We start from the raw sequence: 21,399 nt of genomic DNA, 5'->3' as shown, positions 1-21,399 counted from the left end.
AAATGAAGACGTAAAACAAACCTCTTTCCACGGCTTTATTGAACACAATTCACATCTACTAAAAAGAGAGAACGAACTCAGTCTTTTAAAGAAAAAGGAACGCGTGCAAAAATCACGTGGCAAGAAACTTAATTTGCATATTTTTTTTTTTTTTTTTTTTTTTTTTTTAAATAGTGAGAACAAAAATTTGAAATGAAAATATTTTAAACAGTAAGAACAAAATAATTTAAATGAAAATATAACAATCTCCCCCACTTCTAAAAGAGATTGTAAATAGTTTTTTGTTTTATAAATCCAGTTGCTGGACTGGTCTGTGAATTCTGTTAAATTAGGGTGGAGGTAGCTCGCCATTCGAAGGACCGGTGATCCTCTGGGAAGGTTGGTTCTCAGAGTTCTGACTATTATAGTCAGATTCATCTTCTGTATTAGATGTAGTACTAAGAGGACTTGTTTCGGTCAACTGGGTTGGGTCTGCATTTGCAATCTCGGGTTGAATACTTTTAGCAGGATTTTGAGGTCTATCAGAGCATGGAAAGTGAGCTAGATGTCTCAGCACTACTGAATCTTCCCGGCCATCATTGTCATATTCTTGCATGTGTAGGGTTAGCTTTGAGGAGTTCCACTACCTCGACAATCGGGTCATATTTGATCCTGTTACCAAACCGTTTTAATAATACATCCCCAGGGCCACTGAGCCAAAGAACGCCTTTCAAAGTTGAACATGCATCCGTTAGGAGTTGCATTTGTAGTGATGCACAGCAGGGAGCGAATAGCATTTAAAACATCCTGTAGAACATCCTGCCAAGCGCTAAGAGGTAATCGTCTAGATTCCAGAGTTAACAATAGAGTGTTCCAAATAATGCTGTTGTAGTGCTCACATTGACTGTTGCATCTTGGGTTGTATGCAGTAGTGTTGCTGGATCCAATTCCAAGTTGCATCAAAAATTTTTGGAATTCTTCCGACATAAACAAAGTTCCTCGATCGAAATGGACAAATGAGGGGAGTCCGAATATGGAGAAAATATTTGTCAGGCACTGGATTGCGGTTTGCGAAGAACAATTTCGACAAGAGAAAGCAAAAGGAAATCGACAGCAGTAAATATGTAACGATATTCCATCGAAGATACCGGGACAGGTCCTTTGTAGTCTATGGAGAGGCGCTGAAAGGGAGCAGTAGGACGGATCAGTGTATTATTAGTAGAATCGAAGAATTGAGGTTTTATTTTGGCACAAGTCGTACATTCAGATGCCACACACCGAGCTTCATCAATTGAATATGGCATATTTCGTGATCTTACAAAATGCCAAAAACGCTGTACTCCAGGATGTATTAATAAATTGTGTAGTAACTTTAGTTCCTCCAAGGAAGGAGCAGCAGCACCACATACTCTCGATAATACATCAGCAATAATGTTTTCACGTCTGGGATGGTGTTTTATGTCATATGACAATGGGAGAAGTTCCATTTTCCACCATATAATTTTATTGTTTTTAATTTTTCCTCGGTTAGCAAGTTTAAACATAAAAGATATGGTTTGCTGGTCTGTTTCAATAGTAAAGTGCTTCCCAGCAAGGTGGTCCCTCCATTTTCGGATGCACTCGACTATAGCATAAGCCTCTTTCTCGACTGTGAAGTCGTATTTCAGATGGGTTTAGTGATTGAGAAAAAAACTCTACAGGCCTCTCAGCCTGTAGGAGAATGCCTCTGATAGCCTTTTTTGAGGCATTGGTTTCAATACTAAATGGTAATTCATCATCAATGACTTTTACAGATGATTCAGCAACATCCTTAAGTTTTTCAAAGGAATTGATAAGTATAGGAGACATGGGAAATTGTTTATTTTCGACTAGTGGACGAATTTTGTATGACTATTTAGGTATCCATTTTGTGTAGCACAAAAACATTCCAAGACACTTTTAACGAATCTGAATTGGAAGGAGGAGGCATTTGTAAAAGAGGTTTGAAATGCTCAGGATTTGGTTGCATAGTTCCGTTAGAAATTCGGTACCCAAGCAAATTGATGGAATGAAGTGAAAACTTTGATTTTTCTTGGTTTATTTCGAGAATATATATCGAGACAGCCCTTAAAAAACATTTGAAATTAACATCGTTCCTCCTGAGTTTTACCGCAAATAGTAATATCATCTATATATGTAAAAGTTCCAAATAATTTGTTGTCAGAAATGAAATAATTCATAAACCGTTGAAAAGCAGAAACCCCATTAGTGACACCCATGGGTATTCGTTTGAATTGGTACAAACGATTTCCAGCTTGAAAGGCCGTGTAGGGTCGATCTTTGGGACAAATTTCAATCTGGTAGTATGCTTTGGATAAGTCAATTGTACTAAATATACGATATTGGGCTATTTGGTTCACGAGATCCTCAATCCAAGGCAAAGGGTATGCATCAAGTAAGGTGAAACGGTTAATAGTTTGGGAGAAATCAACTACTAATCGTTTCTTTTTATTAGGCTACAACAATCTGAGCACGTTTCAATTACATCATCCTCAAGCAGTTGTAGAATTTCCATTTCAATGAATCGAGCATCCTCCGCACGATAATTTCGGCATTTAGTAGCAATAGGTTTGCAGTCAGGGGTTAAGTTTCAAAACAATTTTACAGAGGCACAGCTGATCTTGGTTAGAGCGCAGATTTTTAGAATCTCCTGAGGTCCACCAAAAGAAATAGTGATACCCTGATGTAGTTTTAAAAAAAGGCACTCTGAGTATAATATCCATACAGGAATCAGGAAGCACTGTAAAGTCAATTTCTTTATACTCGCAACCATTGAAGGAAATGTTCTCCATGCAATATTCTGATAGTTTGAGGGAAACGGCGGATGATGCTATGGAAATTACGGAATTATGTTTTGAAGTAGACAGCTTCGTTGTTTTAACAATACGAGCACTGATAAAGCTATCAGAACTGCTGGTGTCTATGAGGGCAGTTAATTTTTTTTCTTTTAATTCAACAATTTTAGTAATGGGAGGGCACCTATCACCACCTTTAGCATATGCTATCATAATAGCAGAAGTAGAATGTGAAGGTGTCGGCATAGTAAAACGGCAAACTTTGGAGAAATGACCGAGTTTACCAAAGTTTCGAGATACCTTATCATGGGCAGGACAATGACGGCAATCATCCTTAAAGTGACGTCTCCCTCCACAGTTTTAACACTTGCCATGAGCAGGAAGGGCAGCAAAAAATTGTACAGAATCACACTCCATACGAGAACCAGTAGAATCAGAAATTTTAGTAATAGTGGCCTCCTCAGCAGGATCAGTAGACACATTGTTAGTTCTAATAGTAGTAGTAGCAGCGGCTGCTTCAATCAGGGAAGCATATGATTCAGCACAAAAGTGAGCTTGTTCTAAAGCCCTAGCACATTGAGTAGCCTCTTTGAGAGTTAGTGTATCAGTTTCAAGTAGTCTAGCACATATTACTGAGGACCAGAGACCACGTATAAATGCATCATGGACAGATTTGTCTCTGTAAATAATAGCAGTAACATCTTTAAAGTAACAGTCAGCGGCAAGTCGATTCAAGACCTGAAGATATTGGTCGACAGACTCGTTTTCTTGTTGCAGACGCGTGGAAAGCAAATGTCTAGCATGAATAACGCTTGGAGACTTATCATAAACACCTTTCAGTAATTTGACAGCGTGTTCAAATCCTGAACAACCCTCGATAACGTCAGCAACGGTGGGACTGATGTTTAAATAAAGAACTTTGAGTTTATCAGGGTTTATCGAAGCAATAGTTAATAAATAATAATTAAAGTTACGATACCACAATCTCCAAAGCTTGCTCGCCTGAGGATCTGCCAAGGATACGTCAAATTTGTCCAGACGAATGATCTCCATGAGGGAAATAAATTTTGTTCAATAAATTGTAGTATTGTAAATGAATGAAGACGTAAAACAAACCTCTTTCCACGGTTTTATTGAACAAAATTCACATCTACTAAAAAGAGAAAATGAACTCAGTCTTTTAAAGAAAAAGGAACGCGTGCAAAATCACATGGCAAGAAACTTAATTTGCATATCGTTTTTTTTTTTTTAAATAGTAAGAACAAAACAATTTGAATGAAAATATTTTAAACAGTAAGAACAAAATAATTTAAATGAAAATATAACAGATATATTTGAAAATTGCAAATGGCGGACCACTCTCTGGTGAACACGGTAAGTTTGGGAAAATGAGTTAAAACTAAAAAAAAATACACAAAATACTGTTAAAAACCCACCGAATATATGTTACGGTAACATATATTGAGCAAGTTTCTAACAGTATTTTTTTTAGTTTTAACTCATTTTCCTGAATATATAATAATAATCAATAACATAATGTTGAATACGGTAAGTTTGGGAAAATGGGTTCAAACTAAATAATTATACAAAATATTGTTAGAAACCCAACGAATATATGTCCGCCTATGTCATGGTAACATATATTGAGTGAATTTCTAACAGTATTTTGTATAATTATTTAGTTTGAACTCATTTTCCCAAACTTACCGTATTTAACAGTGAGCACACCGCCATTTTTGTTTTTCAAATATATCGATAAGCACTGTGTGATTTTCGAAAGATTCCGCGTTTTAAAGTGAGTAAAACCACAGATAGGTAGAGGAGTAACTTATCTTGCCTTTGACCACTTTTTCGAATCTGTGTATAGTGACATACACCCACGAAAATAAAATCTTTGGCTAACAACAACCACACGCACACACACCGGAGAGTTCAAAGGGGAGGTAAATAGCATGTTACTATTGGAAATTTCTTTAAATATGAGTTACTTGTCTTGCTTTTAGCATAACTGAGTTATTCCCCTTGTTATGTCATGTGTTCCCAAAGAAATATTGCGAGGGTTTTTATGATAAAGATCGAACACTTTAAAAAAAAAAATTTTTTTTTTTAATAATGCGGTAATATTTTAGTACTTCTGACATGCCAATCAAGTTGATATTGTTTTAGTCAAAATTGACATACAGTCAGTAGATACCATTGTTTTTTTAATTGCTTTTATCTGTTTTTCTAATTTCGCAATTATAGAGTAGTTGTACCCAAAATTCAAATACTTTGTGACCTTTCGAAATTTAAAAGTATTTAAATTGTTAATTATTAGAAAGTGATTTAAACTGTCTTTTAATTTTTACTAAATCCTCATTTAATAAAAATTAAAAATTTTTAAAACTATTTACATCTAAAAATACTATAAATAAGCATTAAATTTATTTGTAGTCTTATAACAGTTCTGTTCAATTAATAATTTAATGACGAAACTATAACACCAATTAAATTTAATCTTCCGTTACCTATAATAACAAACAAACAAACAAACAAAAGGGCAGAAATGCACTTTTACTTGCAGGAAGTACTTTTGGTTTCATTTTCGAAAGAGTTATACTAACGAAAGCAGAAGACAATCTAAATCTAATTTTTGTTTAATTAAAAAGAAAATGTTGTATAAAAATTACATTTCATCCATTTCATAATGTCCTAATTGTTATATTTGTGCGTCATAAAAAATATTTGTTTTGAAAATAATTATTTTTAAATATAGAATGTTAAATTTTATTTGCAAATTTTAAATATATTTTATTTTGAAATAGTATTGCGAATTTTTTTTAACAATTTTAATTAATTTCAATATATGTTAATGTTTTCTGTCGTGATACTTTGTTATTTTATTATACTTGTTTTGAATGATCAGAAAAGTTTGATGAGAAAACATTCGTTCTGGAGTCTTCTCTTTTCGCTAGTATGACAGGGTGTAACGATAAAGTGTTGCTCTAAAGAAAACAACACTACAGCTTTAGTTTAAAACTTTTATGAAAAAAAAATCAATTCAGGTAACTTGATTATGTAGTAGAGCTGACATCTATTCAATGCAGTTGCCTTCAGCCTCAATCACCACTTCGATATGGGTCTGGAACTGGTAGCATGCCTTTTCCACAAGCGCCGGTGGGAGCTTGGCAGATCGCAGCAATCAGGCTGGCTTTGGTCCTCTTGATGTTTTCAATGTATGACCAAATGAAGCAGTCCAGCGGGTTCAGGTCAGGGGAGGAGGGGGAGCAGTGAGGGAAGGGTACAAAATCATAACACTCCTTTTAAAGTCAAGCATGGATCTCTTTGGACTTGTGGACTGGCGCCGAGTCCTGCTGTCACACTCAGGGTCTGCCAATGGCCACCTGATTGCACCAGGGGATCACCACACTCTTCAGCACATCTTGATACACTTTGGTGTTGACTTTCAAGCCAACTTCGAAGATTTGAGGTGTCATGATGTGGCCCTCACTTGAAACAACACCAATGTGTTGAGCTGTGTGCTTAAGTGTTGAACCAAGCAGATTTGCATTTTGAGGGTGCTGGCAATGGTCCTGTTGTCATAACTTGGACTGGTACAGAGCATGTTGTACAGCAGCACATTGATCTTGCTCGTTGAACATTGTGTCACTTCCAGACATGAGAGAAGGTTCCTATCATTCCTGAGATTTGTACAAAACTGGCCAACTTGTAGATGGTCTACAACAAAAAAAAAAAAAAAAAAAGAAAACCGATTTTCATCAAACTTAAATGGAATCGTGTCATCTTTTCTCTGGCAACAATTTTATCATTCCACCTTCTATGTTATCATAAAGCATAATGGTAATCTCTCTTTCTTCCTCGTCCTTTCTTTCTCACCCCTATTCCTATACTTAACAAGTTTTTCAAATTATTTACAAATTTATTTTTTTCACCTTTAACACGCAATTCTCATCGTTCACTTTTTTAGCATCACAAATTTAGACTTTATTCAGAAACTAGCAGGGAGACCTGACATTGCCTGGAATTGAATGATGATCAACTAATGTTTCACATTCCCATATTTTTTATGGTCATCGAAATCGGTGAAATCGCCCATTTTTCAATCAAATTGATTGATTGCCTACTCTAATTGGGAACCCATCGCAGTACACTTGGAGGAAGCTTCACATGCCTCCCCACAGTGACGGAGTCTACAATACATTGTAATTTAAATTGCACTGTAGAGAACCTACTGTGGATTTTATAAAATTGTTTTTATATATAATTGCTTGAATTAAAAGTTTAAAAGGCAAACATCAAGTATCATGGTTCAATTGTGCTTTAAACAGAAACATTAATTTCAAACGTACCCCTGTCATATCAAAGAACCTACTATTGATTTTTGTATGTCCTATTAATTTCTGCTTGTGTGGTAATAAAATTTCTCAAATGCACTTGTGATGTTAGGCTATGTAAGTGTTCACTTTGGTAAAAATTGCCTGTTTCTTCTTTCGTTGGAGTATTCTGATTATTGATACTTATTGAAGACATTCTGATACAAAACCTATCTAAGGACACTGTCAGGTACATAAAGTAAATTTGTATGAAATTTCATAAAGATCGTCCCAGCCATTTTTGAGTCTGTAGGGAACAAACTCACACGCACACACACACACATACAAAGTTCCTTTTATATAATAGTAGATCGATAAGATTATTTATCTGCCTTATGACCAAGTCAGACACAAGGTCAGTTTATGGTGGTGGATTTAGCCCAAGATGCACAATTTCTAGTGAGAGTGCTCCTGACATTTTGATCCAGACAGAATGTTCTGCCAGGTAATGTAGATAATTTATTAAATGGTGATTTTTAAATAATTCTCAATTTGATAAATTCAATTTTGTAAAATTTAATAGTCATCTCATATCTTTACAATAATTATCTTTTGTTATTATTAGCTCTTACATTAAGTGGCTTTATGTCTGGAGAGATTTTCACCCCCCCCCCCAAAAAAAAAACAAACAAACAAACAAAAACAACCCAAACATGATGTTGTTACTCTCGGTCTTTTTATATAAATATTACTATTATGGTATGTGTGCTTCAGAATTATTTGATCTATTCTCTTTCTTTGTTCCAGCTCGTATGACTGGTTTGCTTAATAATCTTGATCTGTTTTGATACTGTAATGCGTTTTTTTTTCCAGTAGCTTCTTTCCAAGAACGGCCATCTTGTAGAACTCTCTTACTACTGATTGCTTTCTCGTAACTTTTAACTTTGGATTTTTCAAGACTAAGATCTAGAGGTATCTCCTATCTTTGCGATAATCATGTTCTGATTTTGTTAGTTCCTTACATCAAGTGGCCTTATGCGTTGCCTGGAGCGATTCCCATTAAAAAATAAAAATGTAAAGATAACACCCAAGACGAAAATAGTTCTTCGAATAATCCAAATTATTTCCAAATTTTCTGAAACGTAAAACAAATTTGATTTGTAATCTTCAGTTTTTACATTTTTTCTTCACTCAATTTAAAATGGATGCTTACCATTTCATGCTGCTGCATCAAGCAAAATAAGAAATAAATCGTTTACTAGACTAAAATCAATCCATAGACCATTGTAATGAGTAGCCTATTAAAATTTATATATCTATAAAAGTGAACGTGTCTGTGTGTCTGTCTGTGTACATTTCCCTACACAATAACTCTGTCGGTTTTTAGTCTACAGACTCGAAATTTGATATACAGGGTACTGAGATTTGGGAAAATCTATTTGATCAGGGTTTTGGCCAGAAATTTGGCTGTTAAGGTATCAAAGTTCAACGATTTGACCTTTGAGAACTCTCCGACAATTTTGGGTCTAAACACTTGAAATTTTAGATATAGGTTCCTTGGACATGGATCTAACTTGATAACTGGATTTGAGCCCAAAACAAATGTTAAGGGGTCATAATAGGGGTCAAATTTTAAAAAATTGACTGTTTTTGTTTTTTTTTCTTTTTGCTCAGCATACACCTCCAAACGCCAGGCACCCATGCTAGTTGTTATATATTTGTTTTCTGACTATTTCGTTTCATTGTATATACTACAAAATCGTCCCAAAAGATTATAAATTTGGTGAATTTGTTATGCATTTAAAAAAGTAGGGCAGTACAGTGCAAATTTGGGGAAATTGTGGCTGATAGTACACTTCTCCAGACCCTAACATTTAAACACTTCAGTTTGACATTCTCCGGCAACATGAATTGAAGATACTGCCAAGTCAAGGTAGGCTTCCTTTACTGGGCTAGAAAACTTCTTACACCTGCCTGTATCCTATACCCACCATTGCATGGACTGTTGTTACCACATTTGGGCTGGTATATCAACCACTAGCTTCTCCCACTTGCAGGTAATGTTTTGAGGGAATGTGTTCCAATGAACTTGATGCATTTGTATCCCCCTTAATGGAAATATCCTGACCCACCTGACTACCAACAAAATCACACCCCTTCTCTGTATAGGTCTCTAGATCTACTCTAATAGCTTCTTTCCTTAGACTGCTTACCTTTGGAATTCTCTTAATGTTTCCCTGACTATACTTACATGCGGAAATTTAAATGTAATATGAACAAACATCTTGCTGTCAAACTCCTTTATCCAGGTTGTCTCCTATAGATCTGGCCTCTATCACAGTAGCCTCTAGTGTCAATATACCTTGTTTGGAGTGAGAAAAAATAAGATAAATGATGAATAAGGCATAATTATCTGGAATAATAGATACAAATGTTAGAAAACCGTTGCCATATTTTTAGCATAATTATATTGCGTAACATCACAAAGATTTGGACGATTATATTTATAGCCAGGAGTGATAAGAATGAACTAATGAGATACCAGAATCGATGTATAAAAAAGTATACTGAATCTCTTTGAATTTTTCATCTTGACTCAAGAGGAGGATCTCTGCTGACTCTGATTGTATCAATATTATCATTCTTTACCTGGAATTCTTTACAATTCAAAGCTTCTCTCACTGGATTGATACCACTAATTTTTGCTTCACAATTGGATAATTTTTTTTCCCCCTGCAATAATTATTTCTTTCCATCATTTTTCGATTACAAGAATGGTTCTACACTTAAGGAAAAACTACTAGTATAACCTGATTCATCACTGAAAAATGCCATATGTGCAGGAGAAGTGTCGGAATAGTAAACATTAAAATAAAAACTATTACACTCAAATAAATGAGATATCGACAAAGCATTCTTAAATAAAGTATCTCTTTTTCTTGTATTGTGGCATGTTCATACCGTAGATGAAATCATGGTTAGTGTTCTCCAGAGGCTTCGGTCCATTGTTGGTCCGATTCCTCTGAAGACATGACATGGTTTTGAACTTAACAGAATACATAGGGTGGGTTGCTATTACCTTCTCCAGTGCAGTAGCATCTGACTCGCCTGTTTGCACTAATTCTGTTGTCCTTAGATCATCTGCAAAGTTGCAGTTGAATAACGTAACTCAGAGTTACCTTCTAAATGCATGTTTTAACTAAGAATAGGGGCACATCTCTCCCAGTGAATTAATGTGCCTCCAGATACCAAGTGTGGTACATACACCCACCCATCTGGTACTGGCCAAGCTCATTGTTGCTTAACTTCGGTGATCTGACGGGAACCGGTGTGTCAACGTGATTGTGCGATATATAAAGTATAGAAAACTATAAATAGAAGACATGTCCAAAAGAAAGATAACTGCTCAGAATAAACAAGAAAAAAAATGATTTTTCCGATTACTCTACCCACCCACCCCTCCAAAAAAAAAAAACGTGGCACAGTGGTTAAAGTACTTGGAAAAATCAATTGTTAATGTGACCTTCTTCTGAAGGTTGAAGGTTCAGTTCTCAGTGACCGAAAAATACAATTGTATCCAGTCATGGCTGATGTAATGAGAGTATGTTACTCCCGTGAAGTAAAAATAAGGGTTCCATTTGAAATTCCGTCCAGATTCCTGAGTTTGACAAGATACACTTAAAGAAGGTCGGAGATTACATAAACTGAAATGTTATGGAAATGACATTCAAGATGAGAACTGTAATCTGAAGAATCTAAATAATGAGTGACGTAAAGCTATTGTGGATATTCACACAAAAAATGCATTTCAAACAATTTGCACCAAATTTTTGTTCTACAAAAAAAAAAAGAAGAAAAAAAAACACGGTAAAATATACAGAATATAAAATAGTCGATCAAGCAGAAGTAGAAAACGAATTTGCATTTAAGTTTCATAAAACCAAAGGGAAGGACAATAGATATAAAAATAAATCAAACAAAAATGGATCTGAAAATTGATTCTGCGTGAGGAATAACTATCTTGTTATAGAAATACTACTGCAAAATAAAACTATTACAAAAAATAAAATGACAACATAGCTATCACATTACAACAACACTGACATACCAGTGTAGGTAAATGCACAGCAAACATAACATAAAACTCAAATAGCAACATTCATTGTCTCAAAAGCAAACTCAACATCAGTGCTAAATGCAGCTATAACGTTGCCAAATGTAAATAAAATGGCAATGAAACTATCAGATTATAACTTACCGATGCCTGCGTTCAGTTTCAAGAGACAATGGATACTCCTTTAAGGGTAGCTGCATGTGTAATTGTGAGGCAAGAGGTTGCACAATCGCCAACCACAGCTTTCCTGAATTGGCACTGCTTGGGTCGAGTGGCTAGGAGAGGCTCAAGACTGATTGGAAACAATACTGAGATAAGCAGAGAGCACATACAGCACCTGGAATTTTGAAATGGTCACCCATTTTAGTACTGACCAGGCTAAATGTTGCTTAACTTTGGTGATCTAATGGGAACCGGTATATCAACGTGATTATGCTGTATATATGTATAACTTAGCGGTGTTAGATAAATGTAGAAGAAGCATAAAAATAACATAACATATAATAAAGAAATAACATAAAAATTCAAATATATATTTATTGTCACAAAAAAACAAACAAACTCTGTTCCAATACTAAATGCAGAGATAGCAGAGAAATTAAATATGACCGGGTAGAAGTCCTAAGTAATTACCCAATTGTATTCTGAGCATTGAACCTTCAACTTTCAAAAGAGTGTCGTATACAACTGGATTTTACCAAATACTTTATCTTGTCCTTGTTCACTTGTAACTGATAGAATGAGAACATGCAATAAAGGGGTCCGTTCGAAATTCCGTACAGATTCGTGAGTTCAACGGAAAGATTCCAGAAGATGACAAAATAAACCTCAAATAGGTTGACAGTTACATCGGCCGAAATGTTGTGAAAATAACACTGAAGATGAGAATAAAAGTCTAAATTTTTTTATTAATAGAATCAATTATAATAAATTAAAATAAATAAATGGCAAAGAAGGAATGTTTACTTAACATTGTCCAAAAATATGAATTTGTTACATATAACAAATTAAATAAAACTAGTGGGACCTGTGAAAATTCCACAGGGAACTCATTCATATGTAATATATTGATGTTGGCATTCTGTAGATGTTCAGTGTAAATTACGATGCTCTGATATTGTTGTAGCTTTTTTGTTCAAACTGCAAAAGTATTTTTCTAAGTTAGCATGAACGCCCGGCAAAGCCCGGCCGTAAAGTACACTTGAATATGATATTTTAATTCTTGCAGATTTCCTATATATTATTATAGAGTTAATGTTCTATCGATTTTTATTTATTATAAAGTTGCGATTTAAAAAAATATATATATATCTATATGACTTGAGTGCATTAGCTTGAATCGAAACCAAAAATAAACTTATGAAATATATATATATATATATATATATATGTGTGTGTGTGTATATATAAACTTGAGTTCCTTCAGCCATAATCAAAAGTGAAACCAAAACTTATAAAGAATTCTTGACAAAATTATTTATAAAAAAATAGATTACTAGAGTGCCATCCATTATAATCAAAACCAAAACTTATGAAGAATTCTTGGTAAAATTATTTATAACAAGAAATTGAAGTACATAACAATTAAATGACCCAGATGTAAGCATGACACAGAAAATAACACACACGCTATCGTATTAATATATAGATAAATGCAATGAAAAAGAAAATGTACATTTGTCTAAAAATAAATTTCGTAATAAACATGGATTCAGTAGATGATATTGCTGAAAAATTCTTTTAGTCTTCAAATTGGAATACACCGTTTAGTATGGGCCACATTTAAAGTAGGGTATCGTTAGTCTAAATATGTGCTTGAACCTAAATATAATAAAGATGTATGAGTATCTTGTGTAGGAGACGGGGAGTCTCGTCGTGGGCGACGAAGCGTTTCACTGAAGAACCACGGCAACACACAGCGAACCAACAACCAATGACAGCCACGGCGCAAAGGTAACTAACAAAGCTCAGCTGACTGCACGAATAGAAACGGAACCCAACGGTCACTGTACTGATCGCCACGAACGTCAGAACCCGACTGCCTCGCACCTCCAATGGACCGATTTTTATTTCTCAAGATGGCCTAGCTAATTTGCATCCCCGCGAGATCTCGCGCGATCCTGCGAGATTCCGTCTCTAATAAAAGCAGGCAGGCGCCATCTTGAAACTCTTTCGTCCGCTGCCCCGACCACAGGATCAGCCACCACCCCACACGCCAGGCACACACGGACCCTCTTGCGCCGAGGGCTACGGTTAGTCTCACAAAAGAATATCAAATATAGAAATGGATCTGCACAAACTGAGGTGCTTCTGCATCGTTGTGTACATATGAAATACTTCACTCTTTGATTTAAGAGTGACAAACATTTTTGCGGGCAGGGTCTGTGATAAAAAGGGGAGATAATCTAATAAACTTGTCTCCAAATATAGACGTAAACAATAGTTTTTCACATGTTTCCTTCAGTTAAACGTTTTCACATGTTTCCTTCAGTTAAACTTTCAGTTATTTAATATTTTTTTTTTTTACATATTAAAACTGTTTACTAATTATTTGATGTTTAATTTATTTCAACAAATCTATTAAATGTTAATGTATCTTTTGAAGTTTCATTAGATTTTGTATTTATCTCCTCCTTTCACCCCTCAAAATAAATTGAATTATCTCCCCTTTTTATGTTGCTCTTTTTAATGGAAGATGAAAACTGCTAACAAAATATGAAGACTGATCTGATGAAATTGACTACTACCATACACAAATCACGTCACAGTAGACAAAAATATAGGCTGCTTCAGAAGTCTTCGACAAATTTCAAGACTTTATATCTACTGAACTATATACGTTAAATCAAAGTGACATGATTTTAAAGATAAATTTATCAAATTCAACCTTAATATTAATGATTATACATATATAGGCATGCTTTTTATGGCCTTAATAGTTTTTGAGATATTTAATGTCAAAATGTGTTTATGACTTGTGTATTACCAACAAGAAAAGTTTATCTTTCAATAAAAAATTTTTTTTTAGCAGAATTAAAGAGAGCAAAAACAAGCAATACTAATAGTTACAATTTAACAAAGATAATATGCTAATTCTTTTTTAATAGTTGAGAAACCAATGGAAAACTAATGGACTAGAGTGACCAATCAGGCTTGCCTCTAATAAGTCTTAAAGAATAACAAACATATTCCTCAACAGAATTAAGACTTCTATCCTAAGTATCATTAATGGGTGATCTTCTCAGTATTTCATAAAGCCAACCTTTTTTTGACAGAACTTTGCAGCAACTTCCACTCTTTGCAATCAAGACCACCTATCCCAAGAATTACCATTTATGATCGAATAGCGAGGGTACCCGGCATTGCTTGACAGAGCTGCTATACTAAGGGTATTGAGAAACCCTCCCAAAAAGAATGGAACCCCTCCTAAAGAAAATAAATGAATCAAAACAACTTTTGTTTCAATCAAAATAGTAGTGAATGCCCGCGCGACCACAAAAAAAAAAAAAAAGTTGGTAGTGGCAGTTTTGATTTTTTTAAAGAAATGATTTTCTGATATTTTATTATCTCCCTTGGTTGGTGTAACATAAAATAGTCCCCTGTAAAAATTCTTTTTCATCTCTAAGAAAAAACAAACTATTTTTAAGATTTTCGATACTTATTGGATGAATTTCTGTACAAAACATATCTAAGAACACTGCCAGACATATAAATTAACATTGTGTGAAATTTGCAAAAGAAAAAGATAGGTTCAGCCATTTCGGAACCTCGGAGGAAGGAACACACACACACACACACACACACACACACACACACACACACACACACACACACACACACACAGACAGACAGACAGACAGACAGACAGACAGACAGACAGACAGACAGAGAGAGACAGACAGACAGAGACTTATATAATGATAGAGATTATCAATCTTCATCTAAAAAATTCAGAAATACGAGATTTTGTTTTGTAAAACATTATGGAAATTAATCTTGGCACATATATTACATAAACAGGACTGAATATATTAGAAAGCTGTATTTATTATGTTTATAGGAAGTTGGTGTTTTTTTAATCTCACTGTCAGTACAACAAATGACTTTTTAAAATTACAGGAGATATAGTTACTTATGAAGAATAAAATATGCACCTACCCCCTCATTATCCAAAAAAGTATACAAGATGATATCATCTATTCTAAGATAGATAAAAACAAAAAAACAATCCATTGATAAGAAATTTCAAAGTATTTGTGGAATTCACCATGTCAAAAACGTTAGACATGGTTGTTGTTTTTGTAAAGATAATCTTATGTCGTGCTTTAACAGCATAACTGAGTGTGAGTAGACTTAAACTTTCATGTTTGTCAGTAAAAAAAAAGAAATATCGACAGGTTTGTTTGCCTAGATTCTTATGTCGTCAGGTTTCTATGAATTCTTTTCATGCAAACAAAAATATGTTCCCTTCGGTCACGTTTACTTGCTAATTATTCAGATTCATTTTGTTTCCCTTTGTCCTTTTAGTCCTCACATTACATGAGTAATGTTTCTGACAAAGGGGGAAGAATTGCTGTTTTTTGGGTTGGAATCTATTCCTTTAGCATTTATCATTGACCTTAAAGTGGTAATTTTCTTCTTTTTTTTTTTAGCTCTTACATCAAATGGTTTCATGCCTTGTCCTGAGCGATTTCTAATAAAAAAAAATCAAATCTAAAAGAATAAATGCAAAAGTTGAGCTCATTTCTTGCACTAACAGTGACGTCAAAACCTCTATTTCAAGTTAATTTTAGTTGACACAATCCCGTTTTATATACTGCTTATGTATATGTGATCTCTAGTAATTTGCATATTACTGTGCAAAAAGATTATTTATTAATTTACTATACTTAATTATTTTTTTTATTTATTTCAATGATTGTATTGATTTTATGGTTTTGAATGTTTGAGATGAGGATTGATAATTTGTATTTGGACTACTGCAAGGTTTGCAGCGTTACGTATAAAGTACTAGATAAAATTCAGTTGTAAGTGGTACTCTTTTGAAGGGTGAAGATTCAGTTCTCAGTGCAGGCGATACTAAGAATACAATCATCAAAATGTGAATGAATAAGTGCTAAAATATTGTGTTTACACTAATGAAATTTTTATTATATAAAAGTTTTGTTTCAAATATTTTAAGTAAAAGAAAGAAAAAAGAAAAAAAAAATACGCCAGTCTTGGTGTTTAACACCTTTCCAATTGGAAACCTGTTTCCTTCCTCTTCAGGTTTCCACATGTACATGATATGGTGACAGTCCGGGAGCTGATACTAAGAGCTAACATTTAATAATGTGAAACTTTTTACTTTACTCCCAATATTTAGATGTTCTCTGTGGGTATTACTATCCTGTAGTATCACAGTTGAATTGTTTTGCTTATTCATTTTCTTAGCTTCTGAATTAAGAAAACTGCACTTCCATTTCTAAAAATCTCAGAAATTCCCCATGAAGCCGAAAACGAAAGAAATTATATGTTTATATTTGATGCATTTAGTGAATAAAAATATTATTAAAACAAGTGAAGCATGCATTGTCCCCTGTGAGTCCACAGTGAACGAGGTATAAAAAAAATGATTAAGTTCAGCATTTGTCCCCCCCCCCATATAGCCCCAAAAATCCCCAAGGCCTTGACATATGTAAATTTGAGTTCTGCACTATGCAAAAATAGAAATAATGAAGTCCATCATTTGGTCCCCCATGCCCCATTTAGTCCCAAAAGTCCCAAAGACCTTAACATATTTAAATTTGAGTTCAGCACCATGCAAAACTATTAAATACATAAACAGAAGATTTTGGACAAATATGGTAAAATAGTCCCAAAAATGGAGTGTTTTAATTAGCTCTCAAAGAGCCCCTGGGGCACACCCAAAAGTTATTGCAAATTATAGACAAGCAAAGTTATATAGAAATCAGTTAGTTACAACTTTTCAGAAAGTTTTATAAAAATTCAAGGCATCAATTTTTTTAATAAGCACAAAAGTGTCAATTTTAGGAATTTTAACCCGAAATGTGTGCTTGGGGGGCAACCAGAGTTTTCCCGGAAAATCCGTTCTGTTACTTTTTGCTAATATTATGTATAATGTTTGTGCAAAATTTGAAAAGATTCCAAGGTGTAGTAGTTATTGAGAAAAGTGCGGACAGACGAAAGGACAAGGGTGAATTTACAAGTCCACCCTTCTTTTGTTGAGGGACCAAAAAAAAAAAGATTTATAAACAAAATTAAGATTATTCAAGAATTCTGGTTTAATTAAAGACTATGGTAAGGCCCCATGTTATATTTTCGAATCGTAGTCGTTGTCAAATATTTGAACAGGAGTCTACTTACATATGCATCTCTTAGTCTTGTTCTTTGTTCTTAATCACAGAGTGGCTTATAATTGCAATCCTTGACGGAATGAATGTTTAAGGTTTACGACATATTTGTCTGGTGTCTCCTCTGATTGTTGGTAGCATATAACTAACATTTACCTGGCATCAATTTCGTTCTAAGGCTTGTCATAAAATTGCTGGAGTTTATTAACATTAGGAAAGTCACCGATTAACTTGTACAATAAAGAGCTAAAATAGTTTAGGAGCACCTTTCATCAGTTGAAAGTGGGGGCAGATTGTCATAGACGTTACAAGGATTTTTCAAATGGTATTTTCTTTTTTTTTCTTTTTTTTTCATGCATTAACTACTATTTTACAGTTTCAGTTCAATCTTTTTGACAAATTTCATTTCAACTTTTAAAAGTAAGTTTTCCACAAAATCTCTTATATTTAAATAAGTATAATAAGTTTACACAAATAATTTCTAAATCTCCTTATCAAATAGAATTTCTTTTTAACATCTGTTGTATTATATTTCAATATGTGCATTCAAAAGCGTTTCAAATGCATATTCATACATTTTGCTTTTAAAATCTGTATATTTGATATTCATTTTATCATTTTAGCTGACTACCTGTTTGAAATATTTATTTATTTTTTTTTTACACCATGTTTATGTTATTGTTGTGTCTGTATCAATAACAACACGAACGCAGAATGTAAAGGTAAAACAAATATATACAGCTCTCCGGTCTTGCTGACTTGATACCTTTATCTATATCTTGTTCACCTACGTATGCTAATTAGTGGGCGTCTCCACAACAGTTATATATATTTTTTTTAATTCGAATTCATTATTGAGATGAGTATTATTTACTAATTTATTTATTGCGGACTATTATCCTCATCTTTCTTAGATGTTGTTTCACAACGTTTCGGCCAACTATTCCTCAGACCTTCGTCAGGTTGGTAACTGTGACGGGATAAGAACTCCGAATCTCCCAACTGCATTCTCAGCAATTACTGCCATCCATAGTTGTCGTCTCACCATGTTTTGGCCAAGTAAACCTCTGGCCGGTTTTGGGTAGGATTGAAACCACTATCTTCAGACAATGCTCACCTGGAACCGTAGAGATTCAACGTCTCTATCAACTGTGCCATGGGCTCCGAAGGCCAGAGAAATAGTTGGCTGAAACATCATGAAACATCTAAGAAAGATGAGGATAATAGTCCGCAATAAATAAATTAAATTCATGTTTATGTTGTATTATCATTATGACAAATACGGCACATGTTGGGAAGAAAGATGAAAGGAAACTGTTTAACATATAGCGTTTATGTTTATTTACAGTTGCTGGGAGACGACGTAAAAGTCAGTTAAAAGACATGTAATAGATGAAGGTACACAAAGTAATTTTTTTCACCCCAAACAAGGCACAGTGCCACTTTGATGAAGGGGGCTACTATCAGGGACTTAAGTTGCGGGGATACTATGTAGGAAGTTGAGCAGCAAGATGTCTGTTCATATTACACTTGAACTTTTGCATGCCAGTACAGTTGGGAAAACAGGAACCCGGAATGGAGTTCCAAAGTCTACCAGTTCTGGGGAAGAAACTATTGGAGTAGAAGGCTTTCTTACATCTAGGGATCTGTACTGTGTAGGGGTGGGATTTTGCTGCTTGTTGGGTTTGTCAGGGGTATTTATGTCGAAGGGGTACAAGGGTTTGTAGTTCGTCGGAACATTCACCATTAAAACAGAACAGGCAGAGGGATGCAACATTTCGTCGATGGAACAGACGTTGAAGCTTTGATGACAGTTAAGGATCTATCAGGTTGGCGACTCTCTTTTGAACCCTGTCCAAGAGCGAGAGGCTATTAGCAGATGCACCAGCCCAAATGTGACAACAATATTCCATACATAGGTGAATGGTAGCCTTGTAGAAATACAGGACACTTTCAGGTATAAGTAGCTTTCTAGAGAGAGAGTCCACCTTCTTCGCAGCGGCCTTGGCAATGCTCTCAATGTATCTCTCCCAGCTCATGTTCCTGTGATCATTAAGCCGAGGAGTTTGAAAGAAGTACTTTTCGGTAATGTATCTTTATCTATTGGTGGTTGAGAAGGTGTCATGTAATTAGAAAATTAATCTGAAATGATAAAACTTACTAAACTGCAGAAACGAAATAGCAATTAAGTGTAGACATAGGATAAATTTTACTTAATGATAACTATGTAAATCACAAGTAAATAAAATAAAGATCAATAAAATTAAACTAAATCAACAAATAACATTGAATAGCAAAACGAATAGAAAACAATCTATTCCAATCACACACATATGCTAAAATAATTTGATATGCTTATAAAATAAATACCCCCCCCTCAAAAAAAAAAAAAGGATGTCAAGGGTGTCAGGTCAGTTTGACTGTTCCTTTAAGTGCAATTGTTTGAATCTTTCTTGCACTTGGTTCACCAGATATATTTGCCAGGTTTTTTTAAAATTCTTTTTCATGAGTCCAGTCGCTCCTATACTTCCTTATTGGAATGATAAAAATCTTCCTAAGATTCCAGTTTCTTTTCATGTCATACGTATGTGCTTGACAAGATGTTGACTGTAGTCAATGCATCGGTTTAAAAATAAATTTGAAAAACAAAAAAAATCACATTAAATACAAAATATATTTTAGATGCATAAGTTATTTGCGTTTAAAAAATTTTTTTTTTTTTTACTTCTAATTATGCCATTAAAGAATAGAAACGTCAAATTTATGAGTAGACTAGCTGGACGCCCGGCGTTGCAATACGCTTAAACATGATATTTTAATTTATGCAGATTGCGTATGTATTATTTTAGAAGCAATACTCTCTTGAATATTATATGTTACAAGGAATAATTTGCCTGGTGGACCAATTCGCGAAAAAAAAAAAATAATGATAATAATATCGTTCATCAAATTCCATCTGTATTTGTTTACAATATCACGTCAGCTGATATTTGGGTTTGACGATGAATGCCCTGGAAAAGTCACTTCTGATTAATGTTTAGTTTTAAAATATGCAAACAAAGAAATGATTTGCAGTGATTTTAAATGGTACCTCTTTTTTTTATCATAAATTGAACTTGTTAATAAGAAAAAATTAAATAAAATGGTGAGTTACACCCGGGTTTGAACAGGAGACTATTTGATCTGTAATCGAATGCTCTACCTTAATTAGCTACATCTACAGGTGGTAATAGTTCTGTTTTTTAATAAGAAATTATTTGCAGAGATTTGAATCTCCCTTGATTTGCTGAGAATTATCTCCCTTGGCCTGTAGCCTGTAAAAATTCTTTTTTTATCTATAAGAAAGAAAGACTATCTTTAGGATCGGATTTTTTAAAATTTTCGATACTTATCAGATTAATTTCTGTACAAAACCTATCTAAGAATACTGCCAGACATCAAAATTAGCTTTGTGTGAAATTTGCAAAAGATAGGTTTAGCCATTTCGGAATGTATAAGGAAGGACCCCCCCCCACACACATACAAAGCGACTTTTATACAATAAGTAGAGATATATTTTTAAAAAGTATGAAATAATTTATGTTTCTGAACTTTTTAGATAAGGATGGATAATTTGGATCATTCGAAATACTATTCTCATCTTGCATGTTATTCTTACAGCGTTTCAGCCGATGTAACCAATCTTCTTCAGATGTATGTTGTTGAAATTGGGAACCTACATGGAATTTTGAATGGAACTCTTTATTTAATCCATGAGGGTAGCATGTTCTTGTTCCATCAGCTATAATATACTGGTATAAGTCTTA

At 34.2% G+C, this 21,399-nt stretch overlaps 1 protein-coding gene and 1 pseudogene across 1 annotated transcript in view; one reads left to right on the top strand and one right to left on the bottom strand.

Annotated features, from left to right (window-relative positions):
* Positions 1-21,399, top strand: part of LOC145241371 (ras-related protein Rab-39B-like) — a 55,959-nt gene that overhangs the window by 10,656 nt on the left and 23,904 nt on the right. The gene's annotated exons all lie outside the window — the stretch shown is intronic.
* LOC145241729 (5S ribosomal RNA) lies at positions 11,566-11,683 on the bottom strand (annotated as a pseudogene).

This window comes from Euprymna scolopes, chromosome 20 (genome assembly GCF_053919585.1).
Source record: "Euprymna scolopes isolate OS-2025 chromosome 20, ASM5391958v1, whole genome shotgun sequence".
Taxonomy (NCBI): Eukaryota; Metazoa; Mollusca; class Cephalopoda; order Sepiida; family Sepiolidae; genus Euprymna; species Euprymna scolopes.
The sequence above is the reverse complement of the archived record's forward strand: the minus strand, read 5'-3'. Positions and strand labels throughout refer to the sequence as shown.